This window comes from Cricetulus griseus, chromosome 8 (assembly GCF_003668045.3).
Source record: "Cricetulus griseus strain 17A/GY chromosome 8, alternate assembly CriGri-PICRH-1.0, whole genome shotgun sequence".
Lineage (NCBI taxonomy): Eukaryota > Metazoa > Chordata > Mammalia > Rodentia > Cricetidae > Cricetulus > Cricetulus griseus.
The window spans coordinates 65,518,684-65,537,518 of NC_048601.1; positions in this window are offsets into that span (position 1 = coordinate 65,518,684).

Here is an 18,835-nt window from a genome sequence, read left to right on the forward strand (position 1 = left end):
ACTTAAATAGAATGTTCCAACATAGTAACACCTCCATGACATTTTTATGGCAATGGTTCTCAACCTTCCTAATAAGGTGACCCTTTAGTACAATTCTTCATGTTGTGGTGACCCCACAGACATAAAATTGTTTTTGCTACTACTTCATAACTGTAAATTTGCTACTTTTATGAATCATAGTGTAAATATCTGATATTCAGAATATTGAACTTAGTAACCCTTAAAAGGTTACTAACCCACAGGTTGAGAACTGCTGTAATAGAACAGAGAAACTCAGCATACATCTTTTCTAAAGCATTTGTGGATACATCATGTTGTAGGGTACAGAAAAGAATGGATTCTCTACCCACATGCTGTCTGATAACATTTTCAGCTTATCTACCCCCAAAACACTTACAAGACACAGGGATGGTAGGTCACACACAAAGGTGACCAATAAATGGGCATTTGCAGGAGCTAAGATGTATTTGGACCTATAACATTCTAACTCCTCACAATTATTGAAAATCTAGTCAAATAATCACCCTTAGAAAATGCTTAGTATAGATGTAGCTTTTATTTTTCTGACAACTTAAGCTGATGTTAGAGGCTTGCTAAAATTACATTTAACTAAAATTAATGGCTACCCTTCTTGGAGACTCAAAAGAAAGCAAGGATGTTATGCAGAGCCTTCTCCACCTCACTCACAGATGCTCCAACACAGGAGAATTACTGCAATCCCCTGAAGCTGGTATAACATTACCTTCCTACTCATAAAACTGTCCTTGCACTTGCTTTTCCATGACAGACTTCTGTCTTTCTGAGTTTTGAACTTCCCATGTGTATTTACAAGTCTGTTTTATACTGATGGGAAGCTCAGGTAGTTTAGTCTTTGAAATGTCTGTTTTCTTCAGTAGTTGCCATCTGTCTCCCAATTCTTTGTTCAGGAAGTACACAACGACTGAGTCAAAGCAAACTTTTTCTATGAGAATAGTAATCTGCATTGCTAAGGGTCATCGGAGGTGACAAGATAGGCTCCTTGGATGACTGGCAATCAGGAAAACACACAGAGCAAAAGACAATTAGGACTTCCAACCTTCCTTTTTACTGTCTCACATTCACAAGGGTGTGCAAAGATCCCCTCATAAGGCTTATGTATATTTTATCACAAAAAGAAGCCATGCTTTAGTTTTCATTTTCAGTCTCTAGCTTTAAGCAATCATTTATCTACTTTCCATCCTAATTTTCATTCTTTGTTACAGGTGAGACACAACCTTTGTAACTATGATCTCACATCACACATGATTGACTGCACACAGCATGCACAATAATGGTTCTATTATCAGTAAAGCATAGAGGGACTTAGAAGATCATACCCCACCCTGATGAACTATTGGTTACTGGTGTATTATTGGGAGGGAGTGCTATAATCATCTTTGTTTGTGTGCCCATGGGTAGGCCCCCTAGTTTATAAAGGATAGTGAGGAAGCCAAGGTCATCCATCCTGACCTGATTAAAGTCAGTGGGTCAGAAGGCAAAACACAAAGATGGTAAGTGTGAGAAACAGATGGTGAGGGAGGTAGCAGGGGTTGAAGGGAAGCAAGAGAGGGTGGAGTGAGAGTAACTAGGATGCACTATAAGCATTCATGAAATTGTAAAAGATGAAAATTAATGAAGGTTATATAAAATCGATGAACATAAAATTCACACAACAATAGTAACTATCACAAAATAAAAGTAACTGTTGCAAAGTGACCATATCAATGGTATTGTGGTTCAAGCATCATGTCTTTATTGAACTGGTACCACATTAGCTTTCCTAATTCCTTCTTTCCCAACCCAGATACCTGCCACTGCTTTTCTGTGTTTTGGGTGACCCTGCTCAGACACTCCTTGGGGGAGGGTGTGAGAAGAGGCAGCACCAACACCTCAGACACTGGAAGTCAGTGAATAGCAGAGGATGCTGCAGATTCCTTTATTAAGGAAGTTAGGCCTGCCTTTATACCCCCTCTGAGGGTCCCATTGGCTCAGGCTGCTGACTCTGCTGCATTGTCCTTTTCTCATCGGTGTCTCTTGTCAGGTGTCTCTTTGTCAGCAGTCTCTGAGTGTAGAGGCAGGCTTGCCTGTTGTGCATGTTAATGCAGGCTTGCCTGGGCACCTGGGCAAGGTGTCTGTGGCTTGGGTAGTCTGGACTGTAGTTTCTCCTGCATTTCTGATTCTTACATTATTTACACTGTGTATTTCAGAAAATACCCTGATATGACACATTGATGTTTGAGTGTTGCTTCTTTGATTTAGCATACTGTTTTCTCAGTTTTTGTGGGTGTTGTAATATATATGGTACTTAATTCTTCATCCTTTGTGGGTATCTCCATACCACTGTTGGCTGTCGGTTGGTGACCAGTGCATTGATAGACATGTGAGCTGTTTCCTTTGGGAATATTCTGAATAATAATGCTGTGAAGATGCATGCACAGGTTCAAGTTTTATGTGAGTGTGGTGTGCGAATATCCACAGAATTGACTCCATTCCATTTGACTTAAGGTCAGAGAATTTTTTTTTTCTGTCCTTGCTCTTCCAAGGTGAAACAACAAAGATGTCTGGCCTAAGATGTAAATGGAACCAGATGCTTAGCCTAATGTATGGTCGCTGTATGTCCTGCCACAACAACAGAATACTGAATTCAGGATGTAGTGACTTCATGTTTTGGGTATTGAAGAGGTAATTACTTTGTTTGTTCCTTGTATCATTGGAAAGGGAGTCTTTTGCCTTCTCCTCCTCTTTTGATGGGGGTATAAAAGATCTTTGAATAATAAACTTAGGCTGATCCTGCTATTCACTTGGTGCTCTCCAGACTCTCTCTTGTCTCTTGTCAATTCCTTTCCTCAAGCCACACTCCCCTCTTAGGTTTGCTGGACCCAACAGAGGCCCCCACAACATGGATTACTACATGGGTGTAAGGTTCCAATTTTTCTACCCAGTAATAAACTCTTGGTTCATATGATAATTTGATGTTTAACTGTTTTAGTAGAGAAACAGCTATTGTGTAATGTGTGAATTATTTTACATCTCACTAAAATGTTCTGCTTATTTCCTTTAGAGTTGTTACCATGACCTCCACGTAGGTATAAAGTGGCATAGAAGATGCTTTTGATTTACATTTTCTTGATGACTGATGATGCTGAAAATTTTTCTTATATTTGTAACCATTTTATATTATTGCATAAAAACATTTTGTCCATTTTTAAAATTGTGTTTCTATTGTGGAGTCACTTCAGTTTCCAACACATCAAATAAACTAAGCCTATTAGTTGCAAGTATTTTCTCCCATCCTCTGGTTGCCTTTCTGCTTTCTTGATAGTTTAAAGCAGATTCTAAATCTGCAGTGTTTCACATGCAATGTCTTCCTTTCTCAGTCTGAGCTTCTGCTGTCATATTGAAAATTCCATGGTTGTATCTAGTCATGAGCACTTATCCATGTTTTCTCCTGAAAGTTACTTAATTTTGGCTCTTATTTTTAATGAAGTTTTAAATGTCAGATGTCTTCATCTTTTCTTCTTTTCTCTTTTGATTATTCCCGTACTGTTTTGTTTTTTTTTAAGAGCATATTCTTTTTTTTTTTTTTTTGAGAATATTCTTTTACTGTTGGTTGGTTTGGCATCCATATCAAAAAAAATTGGCTATAGAGGTGTAGGTGTTCCTTCAGTCATTCAGTTTTCTACGTATTTAAAGATCTCTGCTTATATCAGTTCCATACTGTTTTAATGATCTTTATTTTTTATCGTGCATATATGTCTGTCTGGAGGAGTGTAAGTGCTTTAATAGTCCATAAGAGGGCGCAAGATTTTCTGGAGCTGGAACCTTTGTCCTGGGATGACTTCCCAGCCTGCATGGATTTCTTTGTTCTGCTTCAAGAAATTGCTTGTTTCTACTAAGGGACAACTGAATTGCTTATTATTTTCAACTATTAACGTATCTCCTTATTTTTCCACATGCTTAATCTAATCAAGCCTTGACTTTGACACGCTTTTTAATTTAAGTTTTTCCATTATGTTGATGCAAAACCAACAGCTATCATCTTAAAGGGAATAAGAAATAGTTTATTCTGGAGCTACTTGGAGTAACCATGCCTAGGGAACACAGATTTAAGTTACTCTAAATTCTATGTTCCAATGTGGAAGCGTTTCAGGAATATTTTATAGTTTTATATAACATAGACCAAGACATGTTTAAAATACCTTGGTGGATAATTCAGAGAGGCAGGTACAGAGAGATGGGGGGAGCTTTACTATAGGCCCAAGATGCTACCTGAGCCTTTGGGTTGGTAGAAGCTGGTGGTCTGTTAAGTTAACAGAGTCCAAAAGGTTTTTAATCTATTAGCTACAGGATATTAGTTCTGACAAAGGCATGGGCAAGGATAGCTGTTCCTAAGGGATAGAATTAGGCCAAGGACCTGGAACATTCCAATCTCTCCCCAGAACTGAGCCCAAGTATCTGCAACATTCCTATCTCTCTGCAGCACTGAAATTCTAATCATTCAGTCTCTGCAGGCACAGCTTCTTTTCAGGAGTTTTCATTCATAGTTGTAACTCCTTGGGACTACTTTCAGAAACTGTGTGTGTTTTTCTTTGTAACTGAATGGCATGCATTTCACAGGGGAGGTTGTAAGAGCCCCTCTAGTCATCATCATTGATCCCAAACATCACTTGTGGAAGACCTCTCAATTATTCTGGAATTGAGGCTAACTTCAAAGCTAAAAGAGACCTTTCTGACCATGAAAAATGTATGAAATTGAAGTAATTTCAACAGCTTATGAATTGTTTTAATATACTTAAAAAAAACTGAACAAAGAACACAGACAAATAATGACTTCCAAGAGAATGAGGGTTAGATCCTCCTGGTAATGAATCCTCCCTCTAATTGATTATCCTATACAGAGCAATCAGGGATGAAATCTCTCTCTCTCTCTCTCTCTCTCTCTCTCTCTCTCTCTCTCTCTCTCTCTCTCTCCCTCTCTCTCTCAGACACACACACACACTCATCTGTTTGTGCCTATGTATGCACACACAGACACACACACACATTCCTCAAAACCCCAAAACCAAACTAAAGCAAACCCCAAATCACACACACACACACACACACACACACACACACACACACACACACACACACACACACACCAAAAACCAAAACCAAAGCAATAATCATCAAAGAAAAGAGGTTGTGAATTTACAAGGTGATAGGGGCATGTGAGTGATTTGAGGAAGAAAGGGAAGGGGGAAGTGATGCAATTATACTTTAAAATGTATTTAGAAAAAAAACTCTATTCTAGTTTACTAATCATAATTCACCATGATTGATAATTACAGACAGTGATAAGTGACACCCAGAGTGTTCTTCTGTGACAATAGTGTAGAAAACCAGCCCTGCTTGTGCTGTTTAAGGAAGGCAGCCAATATAAAGTTAGCAATTTTTATTTCTACTTTTAATGTTTTTCAGAAGCTTCTTCATGTTGGATTCAAACAATCTTCCTGATTTCATGCTGCATCCACATACGAGGCAAAAGAGAAAAAAAAAAAAACTAACATTGAGCTGAAAAAATAGTGTTCTATCAATAGCTCTGAAAATTCAAATATACCTTATAAATTTGGGAACAGACCATTTGTGTCACATAAAAAGGTAAGTGGTAATGAAAACAAACATTTAATCATACTAGGGAGAACATTTAGGTTTAATTTCAGAACTCAGGTGTGCAACTGAACAAAAATTTTGTGTCACATTTTTAAGTGAAATGAAATGTGAAGTCAATGAGGAATGTGCCAAATTGGAGCAAAAATTTTAATGAGTATATTTTAAACATAGTATTGAAATGGTTGCTATACATTAGGGAGTAACCAAGGTATAATTTAAATATAAATAATAAGAACCAAGTCAAAGTTGCCTTTGCCTTAGAACACCCATATTTATAGTAGCCCTTCTATACAGAAGTGATCTGCCTTTTCCTGCCCAAGGGGACATATGGAAACATCTGAAGACCTTTTCGTATCTTAATCTAGGAAGGCCACAGCTGTCACTGTGTAAATATAGTCCAAAATGTTATTAACCCCTTCCAGGTGTAGCAAAGCTTTCATGACAAAAATAATATAATATCCAAATATCCAGTTGCTAAGGTTGGGACTTTCTGGGTAGATCACGGCACTCAGTAGCATCTGTTTCAACACACCTCACTTTAATCTGCATTGTAGGCTTTAATCTGACTTTACAACCCTGTTAGCAATAGGATTTATTGTCCTCATTTAGTACCTTCTTTATGTAAGCATAGATTTTCTTTTCTCTCATAGCTGGGATTACTAATATGTACACAACTGTATAAGCAACTGTATAATACAGTACACAACTGTATAACAATGGTGTTCCATTCAAACCCTTTCAAGCCACACTCAGTGTTTAAACATATTTTACCTTGTAACTTCCTGATCTAAGCAGGCAAGCAAGGACGTTCTCTTACAGGGCTACTAATAATTATGGTTCCATCGAAGCTGCTTGCTAAACGTGAATGACATTCACTTTTAGTTATTTCTGTTTATATAAACTGAAATTTTAAAATACTAGGCTACAAAAAAGTTATAAAAACATTTCTTAGACAGAAATGCTTATGAGGAAGTCACCATACAAGGAGCTATCAAAGGTGTGAGGCATTGTTGGTAGCTGACAGATATAGGGACTCGGAGGCTGCCCTTAAGGGAGTGTGCAGAGTAAGGCTAGTTCTCACCTTCATTGAAGGAAATCTCATGCTATGGTCAGGTTTGAATCCAATGTTCATTTGTTCTATAATAGGAGTCACTAATCTTCAAAGTTTTTTTTTTTTTTTTTTGCCAAGAGCAGACATTGTAGAAAGAACTCAAAATAAGCAATCTATGTCAGTGTTTGTAATATCAATTAAAAGCACACACCATTGTATACTTTTATGAATAATAATATTTTTTCAATGAAGTTAATAAACCACTCAAGAGAAAAGTGCTTAAGCAGTAGGATCTGGATCCCACCCATGGCTGCTGTCTGATTCCAGATGCTGTGCTCTGAACACTACAGGATTATTTTGAAGGTCAGTGTTTCCCTCTGGACATTGCTGTCTCAGTTTCTGAGGTAGCTGAGACAGCAGGAGTTGCTGAGCACCTGACAGAAATCATGAGTTCGAATGCTACTGCTCCCGTCCCGAATGGAATGCTGCTGACCCTGACTCCATGGAGGGCAGGTAGCCCTGTCTTTCCCTCTAGTGTGGGTGGGGAGAAGTGGGCCACCAATGTTTTTCTGTTGTTGTGCCTCCCTTTATATATGCAAACATTATAGGAAGCTTCTAGTGTATTATGTTTCCATAAGACTCCACAGAAGGCCTTAGCTTTATCTGTCTTTCTCTATAATCTCTCCCTCACCCTCCACTCCCCTCATCCACCCTATTTGATCCTCTTATTCAATTCTAACCACCTTGCCCATCCATGGCTACCTAGTCTATTCCCTTTCCTGGGGAGATACATAACTCCCACTAGAACCTCTATTGTTATATGGATTATAGTTTGCTTAATACTGACTTAACAGCTATAACACCTACCCGTAAGAGCATGCATACCATAATATCTTTCTGAGACTAAGTTAACTCACTCAGGATGATTTTTTTCTAGACCTACCTATTTACTTGCAAATTTCCCCGTTTTTTAAACAGCTAAGTAATGTTCTAATGTGTACATGTGGCTCATTTTCTTTATGCATTCATCCACAGACAGACATCTAGGTTGTTTCCTATTTCTGGCTGTTAGGAATAGAGCAGCAAACAAATTCAAGAGAAGATAGTGATAATTTTTCAAAGTAGACTCTTAACTGAAACATTAAAAATTGAGCTTTAAGTCCTGGGGAAAACAGATGACTGTGTTAATAGATAAATGCACCAAATCACTTATGACTAAGGAAATGTTTGATTTGGTTGTTGTTTCTAAACGCTTTGACTGAAGAGACAGTGATGAGAGAAAGCAGAGACTTAGTGTCAAAAGCATGGCACAGTGGGAGCATCAGCTCCCAGGCTTCTGTCCCTGCTCTAAGAGGTGAGAAACACAGGGCATGAAAAATGGGGAGAAGCAGACTAAAGATGAAAATGTTATCTGTTCAAAGCATGTGTTTCCCAGGAATGGGTAGATTCTTTGAAGAGACACCATGACCAAGTAAAGCATGTAATTGAGTTTTAGAGGGTTAACCCATGATCATTATGGCAGGAAGCAGGTAGGCACGGTGTTGGAGCAGAGCTGAGAGTTTTACATACTGATTGCATAGACAACAGGAAGAATTAGAGACACACTGTGAGTGGCATGAGCTTTTTTTTTTAAAAAAAATCATTGTTTTATTTGAATTAGAAATAAGATTGTTTTACATGACAATCCCAGTTCCCTTCTCCCTCCCGTCCTCCCCTGCCACCCCCTGAACTAAAACCCTATCACATACCCTTTCTTCCATTCTTCCCCTGACTCAACCTTTCTGCTCCCTCATGACCTCTGCATCCTTCCTCTTCAAAAGCATGAGCTTTTGAAACCATAAAGTTCACCCCTAGTGACACACCTCCTCCAATAACACCACACTTCCTCCGGCAAGGCTACACCTGCTGATCTTTCCCAAACAGTTCCACTAACTGTGAGAGATCAAAGACTAAAATATATGAGCCTATAGGGGCCATTCTCATTCAACCACCACATTCCACTTGCTGGCCCCCATAGGCCTGTAGCTATATCAAAAAGCAAAATGAATTCAATGTTGCTTTAAAGAGCCCTGTAGTCTGTCACAATCTCAACACTATTTCAAAGCCCTCTTCTGGGACTCAAGGAATCACTTAGCTGTAACCTCCTGTAAAATCAAAAGGCAAACTACATACTTCCAATACACAATGGCACAGAATGTACATTACCATCCCAAAGGGAGGAGAAGGGGAGTAGGGAGGAAACAGTGGACCAAAGCAAGATCAACAAGGGAAAACTCTAAATTCTTCATCTTGTTTGATGTCAAAGCACACTTTAACTCTCCTTCTCCTTCCAGCTTTGTTGACTGTAACACTCTTCTCTCTTTGGGGCTGGTCCATACCCAGCCTGCAGCTCTCCTTGGCAAGTTTCCTGTTTGTCTAAACTCTCCATCGTCTTGGGCTCTTCAATGCAATCCAGACTCACCTTCACAACTTCAAGGAATACCCTTGCTGGGCCTCCATGAAGGGATTCCCCTGTCATATTCCTGACCTCTGCAGCTTTCCATAACCATGGAGAAACATTCCATAACCTCTTTCCTGTATCATTCTTGAATCCAAAGCCAGAACCATATTGCCAAAGCTGCTATGTCCTGCTTGTGGGCTGTGACCTGACTGCTTCCTTGAACTACATTTGTATAAAATCACTCCCTTTATTTCATTGTATCAGGCCTTTACTTAAGCTTCTCATCTGCTTAAGCACAGAAGTGGGCTCCAGCACTACATACTCCTTTTCTCCTCGGATTGTACATTTTGTATTTCTTTCCCTGATTGCTCCTTTTCATTGTAGTTCTGAGTAAGTATGATAGAGTCAACACTAACCTGACTTTGAAATCTCCTCTGCTAATAATATTAATCCAAAGCTTTTCAAGTTAGCCTCAGGCAGATTTTTAAAACAAGTGCAAAAGGCAGCTATATTTCTAATCAAAATATCACAAAAATGGTTTTTATGCTGGCTGCTAATATTCTTCCCCCATGAAACCTCTTGAACTGGCTCCCAACAGTTCGCATTGCTCTCATCACTACTGCCTTCCATGCTCCCAGTAGAGTGGTCTAGTAAGTTCTGCTTAAAGTGTTTAACTACTCTGAAGTTCCACAGTCTTCCATATTCCTCCAGCAAATAGCATGGCTAGGCCTGTCACATCAATACTCCTTCCCTAGTGCCCAATTCTGTCTTAGTTACTGATCCATTGCTGTGAAGAGACACCATGACCAAGACAACTCTGATAGAAGGAAGTATTTAACTGGGGACTTGCTTACAGTTTTAGACTGTTAATTTATAATCACCTTGGCAGGAAGCAGTAGCTAAGAGCTTTCCTGACCCACAGGCAGCAGGCAGAGAAGAAAGAGAGAGAGAGAGAGGCTCTGGGGCACTGGGACTGGCATAGGATTTTTAGGATTTTGAAACCTCAAAGCCATCCCCTAATCCTTTCCAAGTTGAGACAAAGCAGTCAAATAATAGCCTTCTCATTCAAAAGACACACAAGCTATTATTATGAAAGAGTTTTGGATATTTGTTGTCAAATGTATTTCCAGCCTCCTTAGAAATGATCCTCTGACTTTTGATTTGATTAAATTGACATTATTTACTGTGTTAATTAAATTCATATATTAAGCTAATCCTGCATTATAGAAACAAATCTCACATGGTCTTAGTATTTTTTTTTTATTATACTGTTGCATTAGTGAATGTACAGACACACACACACACACACACACACACACACACACACACACACACTCGGTGGGTAGTTGTCAGAGAAGGAAGGAGAGAGGTAAGAGGTGATGATGAATTGGCTTATTCAAGTCACATGATGGGGGCAACAATGAAAGTTCCTGGTACAATTCAGTTGGTGTCCAAAAGCTTGAGAAGCAGCTGGTGCTATGGCATGGATAAGGACATGTTTTGCAAGCTAAGTTTCTGAGTTTGTACATTTTAAGTGTTTGGACTTTGAACTCTCTGATAGTTATCAGTACTAGATGAGTAAGTCTCATTATGCAGTTGGAGTCTTCTTAAGACAATGAAGTGAGATATGTAATGGGCTTATATCTTTTTTCCTATTTTTAATTTAAATCAGAAACAAGTTTGTTTTACATGTCAATCCCAGTTCCCTCTCCCTCCTCTCCTCCCCTGTACCCCACTAGATCCATATCCCATTCCTTCTGCTCCCCAGGGAGGGTGAGGCCTTCCATGGGAGAATCTTCAAAGTATGTCCTATCAATTGGAGCAGGGCCTAGGACCTCCTCCCCTGTGTTTCTAGGCTGAGAGAGTATCTTTCTATGTGGAATGGGCTAGAGGGAGCCATGATAGGTTTAAAGAGAAATCTGTCACTAGGGAAATGGGTTTATATCTTAAAGTATTTTTCAATTAAAAATAACTTTTGACCATTTGTTGTTTTTCAGTGGTTTGCTTAATTTGGATATATTTTTTTTAGTTGATTGATTTATTTTTTATTTTGGTTTATTGTTTAATTTCATTATGATAAGAAAACATAGTTCCATTGTTATATTGTCTCAAATGCATGGATGCTCATTTACAACTCAGTGTATTGTCCATCTTGAGGAATATTCCAGATGCACTTGAGAAGAATATATATTTCACTAATGGATATTGTCCTATTTAGTGCTGTTGTATGTTTCTTTGTGGAACTTTTTCTTCACTTATTCAATTCATTATTAAAAATGAAATCCTGGGGCTGGAGATATGGCTCAGTGGTTAAGAGCACAGACAGTTCTTTCAGAGGATCTGGGTTTGATCCCCAGCACTCATATGACAGTCAGTAACTCTAGTTCTAGATACATTATTAGACACATTATGCTGGCTCTTGTGGTCACCAGGCAAGTTCCTGGTGAATAGAAATATATGGGGGCAAAACACTCATACCCATAAAATAACAAAGTAAAAATATAAATTAGACCTTGGATTTGCTAACTGTTACCATTAAATGGTCCATGTTCACTTCCTTTCAACCACAGTTTGCTTCTTAGGCTTATTCATTTGTTGCTAGATGAATATGTATGTATCATGGGGGATCATAGGTCCATATTCCTGAGAGATTAGCTCACAACTGGAGTAGTTTTGCTTAATGGCTATTTTAGCCAGATATCAATATAGCAATGAAAATAAGTTTATAGTTGTGTATTCTAAGACCACTGGAAATAAGTGTTTTCCAATGGTCAACGGTCTTGATCCTCAGATTGAGAACCACTGCTCTACTTTATAAGGCATAATTTGTACTACAATGCTGCATTTAAGAATTACTAGCCGACAAACATATTGGTATCACTGTAGCTACTACTTCACATAATTGCATCTTCTAAAGAAGAAAACCGCACAAAATACATTTATATGTTGTTTTATAATTATTAATTGGATTATAGTTTCTTATCTGCTCTTCTAGAATTTTTATAGGTTCTAGTTACCTTTTCTTTGTCTAGTACAATTTTGCTGTGACATAACTAAATTTGTGTTATCATTACTAACAAATACATTTCATTTTTATTATTGTTAGAGAAGAACACTCTTTACATTTTTTACACAGGGGCACAGTTCAGTATTTAGAAGTAATATAACAGCAAAACTACAACCATCAGTATTTTGATGTTATAGAAAACAAAGGTTTATCAATACTTAATCTAAAAGACAGATCTCTTGCATGAAGGGTCCATTGGACACTGGATGTCTATCATTATGTGATATTAAGAGCTTGTGTTTTTGAACATAATGTCCTGCTCTTCTTGTGCTTGCAACATGTTATAAAATCCTCAATATATTTATAAATGATGGGTATTGGGGAACACCTATTAATATTACTCACTGCTCTTGCAGAGGATGGAAGTCCAATTCTAAGCATCCAGGTCATAAGGCTCAGAAACTCAGGCAACCATTGCTCCTGCATATGCAACTTCCTCTTCTGGACTCTACATATACACACATATACAAACACATACATAATTAAAAATAAAAGTCAAAATATTTTAAAAGATGGATATCATCCTGTAATAGCTATTACAGAGTACAGGGGATCTTAGCAATCCTGTAGGTTGGATTCTGACTTGATTATTACCTTCATAGCTGTGAAGGTATTTATTAACAGCATTTTCTTGGTTCATTTTTCCCAGCATCTCTGGTATAGGATTGATGTGAGACTTAAGTAAGTTAATATATGTAAAACACTTAAATCAGTGCCTGGATCCAAGAACTATATAAATGTTATAATTATTTCAAAGACAGAAAGATGTGAAGACATAAAATTAGATCATTTACTCCAGGTAATTAAACTAGAAATTGATGTGTTTGATATTGCAAAAGCTCATGCTCCCAATAGCCAGACTTCCTGTCTACCCAGATGCTTATTTAGGTAATTAATTTCATTGTTTTTAGGGTAGTCTGTGATGCTTGCCTTGAAAATTTGCCATCAAAAACATTTCTGTTTGGGGCCCATGAGATGACTTTGTGGGAAAAGGCACTGTCTGTACAGTGCCCACAACTGACTCTCCAAAGTTTTCCTCTGACCACTACACATACACACACACACACACACACACACACACACACACACACACACACACACACCACACAATGGCATGTGCACCCACACAACTATATCCTGAATGCAAGCACACAAACATTCAGAAACACACTAAATATAGTTTAAAATCGGTCCCTTTGATGGGTGGTGGTGGCACACACCTTTGATCCCAGCTCTCAGGAAGTAGAGGCAGGCGGATCAATTTGAAGCCAGCCTGGTCTATAATGTAAGTTCCATGTCAGCCAGGGCTACACTGAGAAACCATGTCTTGAAAAAGACCATATAGAATCAGTTCATTCATAAATTTGCAAGGAGACCCAGAGGAGTTGGAGGGAGAAGGAAGAGAGGAGAAGTATACACATGCAGTGTTCATTTACAGACTTCTCAAAAAATAAAATCACCATAAAAATTAAGTGTATACTTATACTTCATAGACACTACTAAGTAAACACCCTTGACAAATGTAAATTTTTTAAAAAGAGCTCAGTTTGATCTAAATGGTCAAGAAGATCATCAAGTCATGCCATAAAAGTTCTTGTTTTTTGTTGTTGTTTTACATTGCTTGAAAGTCATTGTTTCAGGGAGGAATAAGGTGTGAGCTGTGTTAGGAAGGGGTGAAGTCTTCTGTTTACTTGGTTTGTGCATAAAGAAACAGGATGGAACAAGCCTCTAAAGTGTTGGAAAAGCAACAATGGAAGTTGCTATCCTATTGAGACCCATGACCTCTCCAGCCACAGGTTATTCCCCTTCTTTTTTTTCATGCATTTATTTAGCTCATAAATAAAGTCATGCACAATTATGATACATAATACAGTATGTTCACAATGGCATGGCTAAATTAAACCAATTAACATGTTATATCACACATATTCATCATTTTTGTTTTGAGAACACTTAAAGTATACTATCTCACAACTTTTAAAATATAGCATATTGTTATCAACCATATTTATCATGCTCTCAGTAGACCTCAAGACTTCACAGAGTCCATGCCTCTTGTCCAACTGCAGTTTTATATCCTTAAACCAATCGTTTCCCCATTGTTAAAAGACCCACATTGAAGCCTAATAGCCACAATTCTGCTCTCTGTTCCCATAAGTTCATCATTTCTAGGTTACACATTAAATTGAAATTGTGTGACATTTGTCTTCCAGTGTGTCACTTATTTTTTTTGGCAAGCATATAACTTTACTACTTACTAAAAATGAAATCAAATTTGCATGCATAGGTGAGCACTAACTGAAACACCTTGGATTCATCACATATTTGAGTTTCAATTAACATATATATATATACCAATAATGGCATTATGTTATGCATCAATAGCAGCAACAGCTTTTCCAGGTTCTGCAGTCATTTGAACAAAATTGTAGAGACATCCAGCACACTCCATTTAAAAAGCAAAAAACAAAAAACAACAAAACAAAAGAACAAACAAACAAGCAACAAAAAAAGTAAAAAACAAAATCCCAGAAAACAGCACAGTTTTGTTATTCTTGTGGTACTTGGCACCATTTTTTTAAATTAGCTTCTCAGTCATCATCTTGGAGGAAACCATTCTGAGCAACATCATTAAAAACAGCTCTGATAAAGCATGGTCACTACTACTATGTATCATAAAGCAGGTCCACATATGAATGAGTACATATCATGTTTGTCTTTTTGTGATTGGGTGGAGACAGTCAGCAAGGCAAAACGGCAGCCCACAGACTGGGAAAAGATATTCACAAACCCCACATATGACAGAGGACTGAATCCAAAATATACAAAGAATTCAAGAAGCTAGTCCCCTAAACACCAAACAAAAAAGTGGGGTACAGAACTAAATAGACAATTCTCAATAGAGGAATCTAAAATGGCTGAAAGACACATGAGAAAGTGTTCAACATCCTTAGTCATCAGGGAACTGCAAATCAAAACATCTCTGAGATACCATCTTACTACTGTCGGAATGGCTAAAATCAAAAATACCAATGGCAGTTTCTGCTGGAGAGGATGCGGAGAAAGAGGAACACTCCTCTTTCTGGTGGGAGTGCCAACTTGTACAGCCACTGTGGAAATCAGTATGGTGACTCCTCAAGAAAATGGGAATGAGTCTACCACAAGATCCAGCAATTCCACTCCTAGGCATATACCCAAAAGAAGCACATTCATGTAACAAGGACTCTGTTCAACCTTGTTCAGAGCATCATTATTTGTAATAACCAGAAACTGGAAGCAGCCTAGATGCCCCTCAACTGAAAAATGGATAGAGAAAATGTGATACATTTACACAATGGAGTATTACTCAGCAGAAAAAAACAATGGAATCTTGAAATTTGCAGGAAAATGGATGGAACTTGAAGAAAACATTCTGAGTGAGGTAACCCAGCCACAGGTTTTGTTCTGGCTTATAGTACGAAATGTAAACTCCTTAAGTCCAATTGAAAGGCTGTTGATCTTACCCATGATAGCTGATCCACTAATGCACAAGGAAATGCATCCTGCATGGCCTGTCAGTATTTTAGCATTCGGAATTGAAAGCCAAGCAAGAATGTTGATGACAGTTCTCTACCACCGTCCTTCATGGGCCCTTTAGGTACTACAAAAGCCAGCCAGTTGGGTGGAAGTGTCCAGGTGAATCCCATCTTAATCTCTCCATGTCCTACAGTCAAAGAATTGTCTACAGAAATAGTGTCTTACTATGTAGTTCTGGCGTATAATCAATAGCAGTTGTAATGGTCTTTAAAGTTTCGGAGGGTCTCAGGGGCTCCCTGGGCCAACAACTCACAGGGAAAATTTTCATTCAAATAACCTTATGGTTCCTGGGGATGTTCTATTCCATCAGTGTAGGGTACATTTTGGATTTCTTTCATTTATTAACATAGCCCTGGTAGGGTTGTAAGGTTGGCAGAAATACTGTCTTGGTCAGTGTTCTATTGCTGCAAAGACACATCATGACCAAGGCAACTTAGAAAACATTTCAATGGAAGCTTACAGTTTCAGAGGTTTAGTCCATTTTCCTACTGGTATGGAGCATGACAGCATGCAGGCAGACATGGTGCTGGAGAAGAAGCTGAGATTTCTACATCCAGATCAGCAGGCAGCAGGAAGACAGAGATATTGGGCCTAGTTTGGACTCTTGAAACCTAAAAGTTTACCCCCAGTGATACACTTGCTACAACAAGATAACACCTACTCCGATAAGGCTACACCTCCTAAGTAGTGCCACTAGCCCCAATGACTAAGCATTCAAATATCTGAGCTTATGAGGGCTATTCCTATACAAGGCTATGTATAATCTGCTTCTCTTTTTAAATATCCTATAGGTTGCTTTCTCACTTTTCTAATTCTCTTTATATGCTGGTCTAAGTCACTGAGATTTTCCAAAGCTTTCCCTACTTTATAATGATCTTACTCTACCAAAAGGCTCAGCATACTTATTAGAGCTCCTTGTCATTCGTGAGGTCCCCACTGGATCAATCTTTTCTTTAATTTCTATTTGACCCAGTGAGGTGGAGTTCAAACAGAGTATCTTTTTTCCAGTTCCCTCAGTAGGACTTGACTCTCCTCTATTGTTTACTGTACATGGACATTTATAGAGACTTCAGATGGAGATAACCAAGTGTCCTGGTGGCTCTGATAAACCAGTCAGTCCATCAGGAACTGATTTCCCTCATACTGTCTCAGGCTTTGAAGCCTTTGCTTTAAGGAGAGATGGGTGGTTGTGTTACTCAGTTTTTCTTCCTCCACATTAGTCAGACTGATCCCGTTCATTACTATGTCCCACAGATTCACAAGCCAAGCTTCAAAGAAGACCTGGAAGAGTTTTAGATCAACCTAGTCACTTGGAAATGACATTCTCCAACCTGTTGAGTCTCCTGGAGACTGTTCAATGTGTTCCAGGTTCCCAGCATTTATAAACTGTCCCCCATGCTGACGTGGGCTTTGGTGATGCAGCTGTCTTTGAGTCATCAATCTCTCATAATTAACTCACCACCCATATTCCTGTAAGTCATCCTAATAAAACTTATTGGACCACTAGGTTGGACTTTGGTGTTATCTGTACTTTGGTCTGTCTTGTGCTCCCTGTCTGGGATGAGTGGACATGTAGAGCATCTCTCCAGAAAAAAGTTTTGTCACATATTTCCTAGAGGACTGTGAAACAAGATTGCCTTTGTTAAGCATGGTTCAGAGTACTCCTGGACTCACTGCCTCCTGTAACGTTTGATGGGAGCTTCTAAGGGTCAGAACAGTAAGCACTTGTAGTATTATCCCAGGAAGAACATTCCATAGAAGAAATAACCTGGAATGTTAGAAAGGTGAGGGACGAGGAAGGTGTCTACACTTATGATAAAGATTTTTCAGATGTGATGTGTATTCTAGAAAAGCAAGGAATGTATACATATGCAAAACTGTACAAACATCACAAAATGCTGATATCACAAGATTTAATCCCTTTTTTATTTTTTGCTAACAAGATTCCAAAGTTAAAGCAAGTTGTAAATGGCTTATCTAAGTGTAAGGAATGTCCTAGCACAGAGCCCAGCTGCAAAACCTGGATAAGCTTTCTTTTCTTTGCTATTTGGTTCCAGGAGCTTAAGGAAATTTCCCTCAATATACTCAGCAGTGAGCAAGTGGATGTAGACATCTGTGATCATTTATAAGAAGGACTAAAGAACAAAGACTTAAGGGGTAGGCTTATCTGCTGCGAGCAGATATAACTTTTCAAGAACCACACTCTGATTAAAAAGAAAAAAAAAACTGATTGTGCCACTCCCAGGAGCCACCAGCTGCCAAGAGTTTTCCAGCTAAGAGTAGCATTTCATGAGCTCCTCCACCATTGTCTTAATTAGGGATTTTATTGCTGTGAAGAGACACTATGACCGCGGCAACTCTTATAAAGTAAAACATTTAATTAACGTGGCTCTCTTACAGTTTCAGAGGTTCAGTCCATTATCATTATGGCTGGGAGGATGGAGGCCTCCAGACCGATGTGGTGCTGGATCTGAGAGTTTTATATCTTATAGATACAACCAAGAGCAGACACAACTGAGAACTTCTCTTTGCTCTGAGTTGAGGACACCAGGAGAGAGAAGGCCATAGTCCCTATAGACTGGAGGAGGCTTGAAGGGGCATTTGTGCTAACGATCCTTACTGTGCCATTGAAAACAGAGATCAGAGGGGACTGTGGACCTTTGGAAGTATTTCTTTAGTTCATTCATCAGGCAGTAGCAGTTAAGTAGCAGTTAAGGTTATGTTGTCTTATTGATGCAAAATTATTGAACTCTTGACCAGCAAATGTCCTTGTAAGGGGATCTTGCTCATCTCAGTGTTAAAAACAAAATAAAATAAAGCATGCTTTTTCTAAAAATTATTTTTTCTACTAAGGGTTTTCATTGAAAACTAGTTTCATAAGACATTAGGAAATACAGCCAGAACTGTGCTTCATTCCTACAAATGCTTTGGGATGCATTCCTTTGTACTTTATTTTAGTTTACCCCAGTGTGTGTGTGTGTGTGTGTGTGTGTGTGTGTGTGTGTGTGTGTGTGTGTGTGTGTGTGTG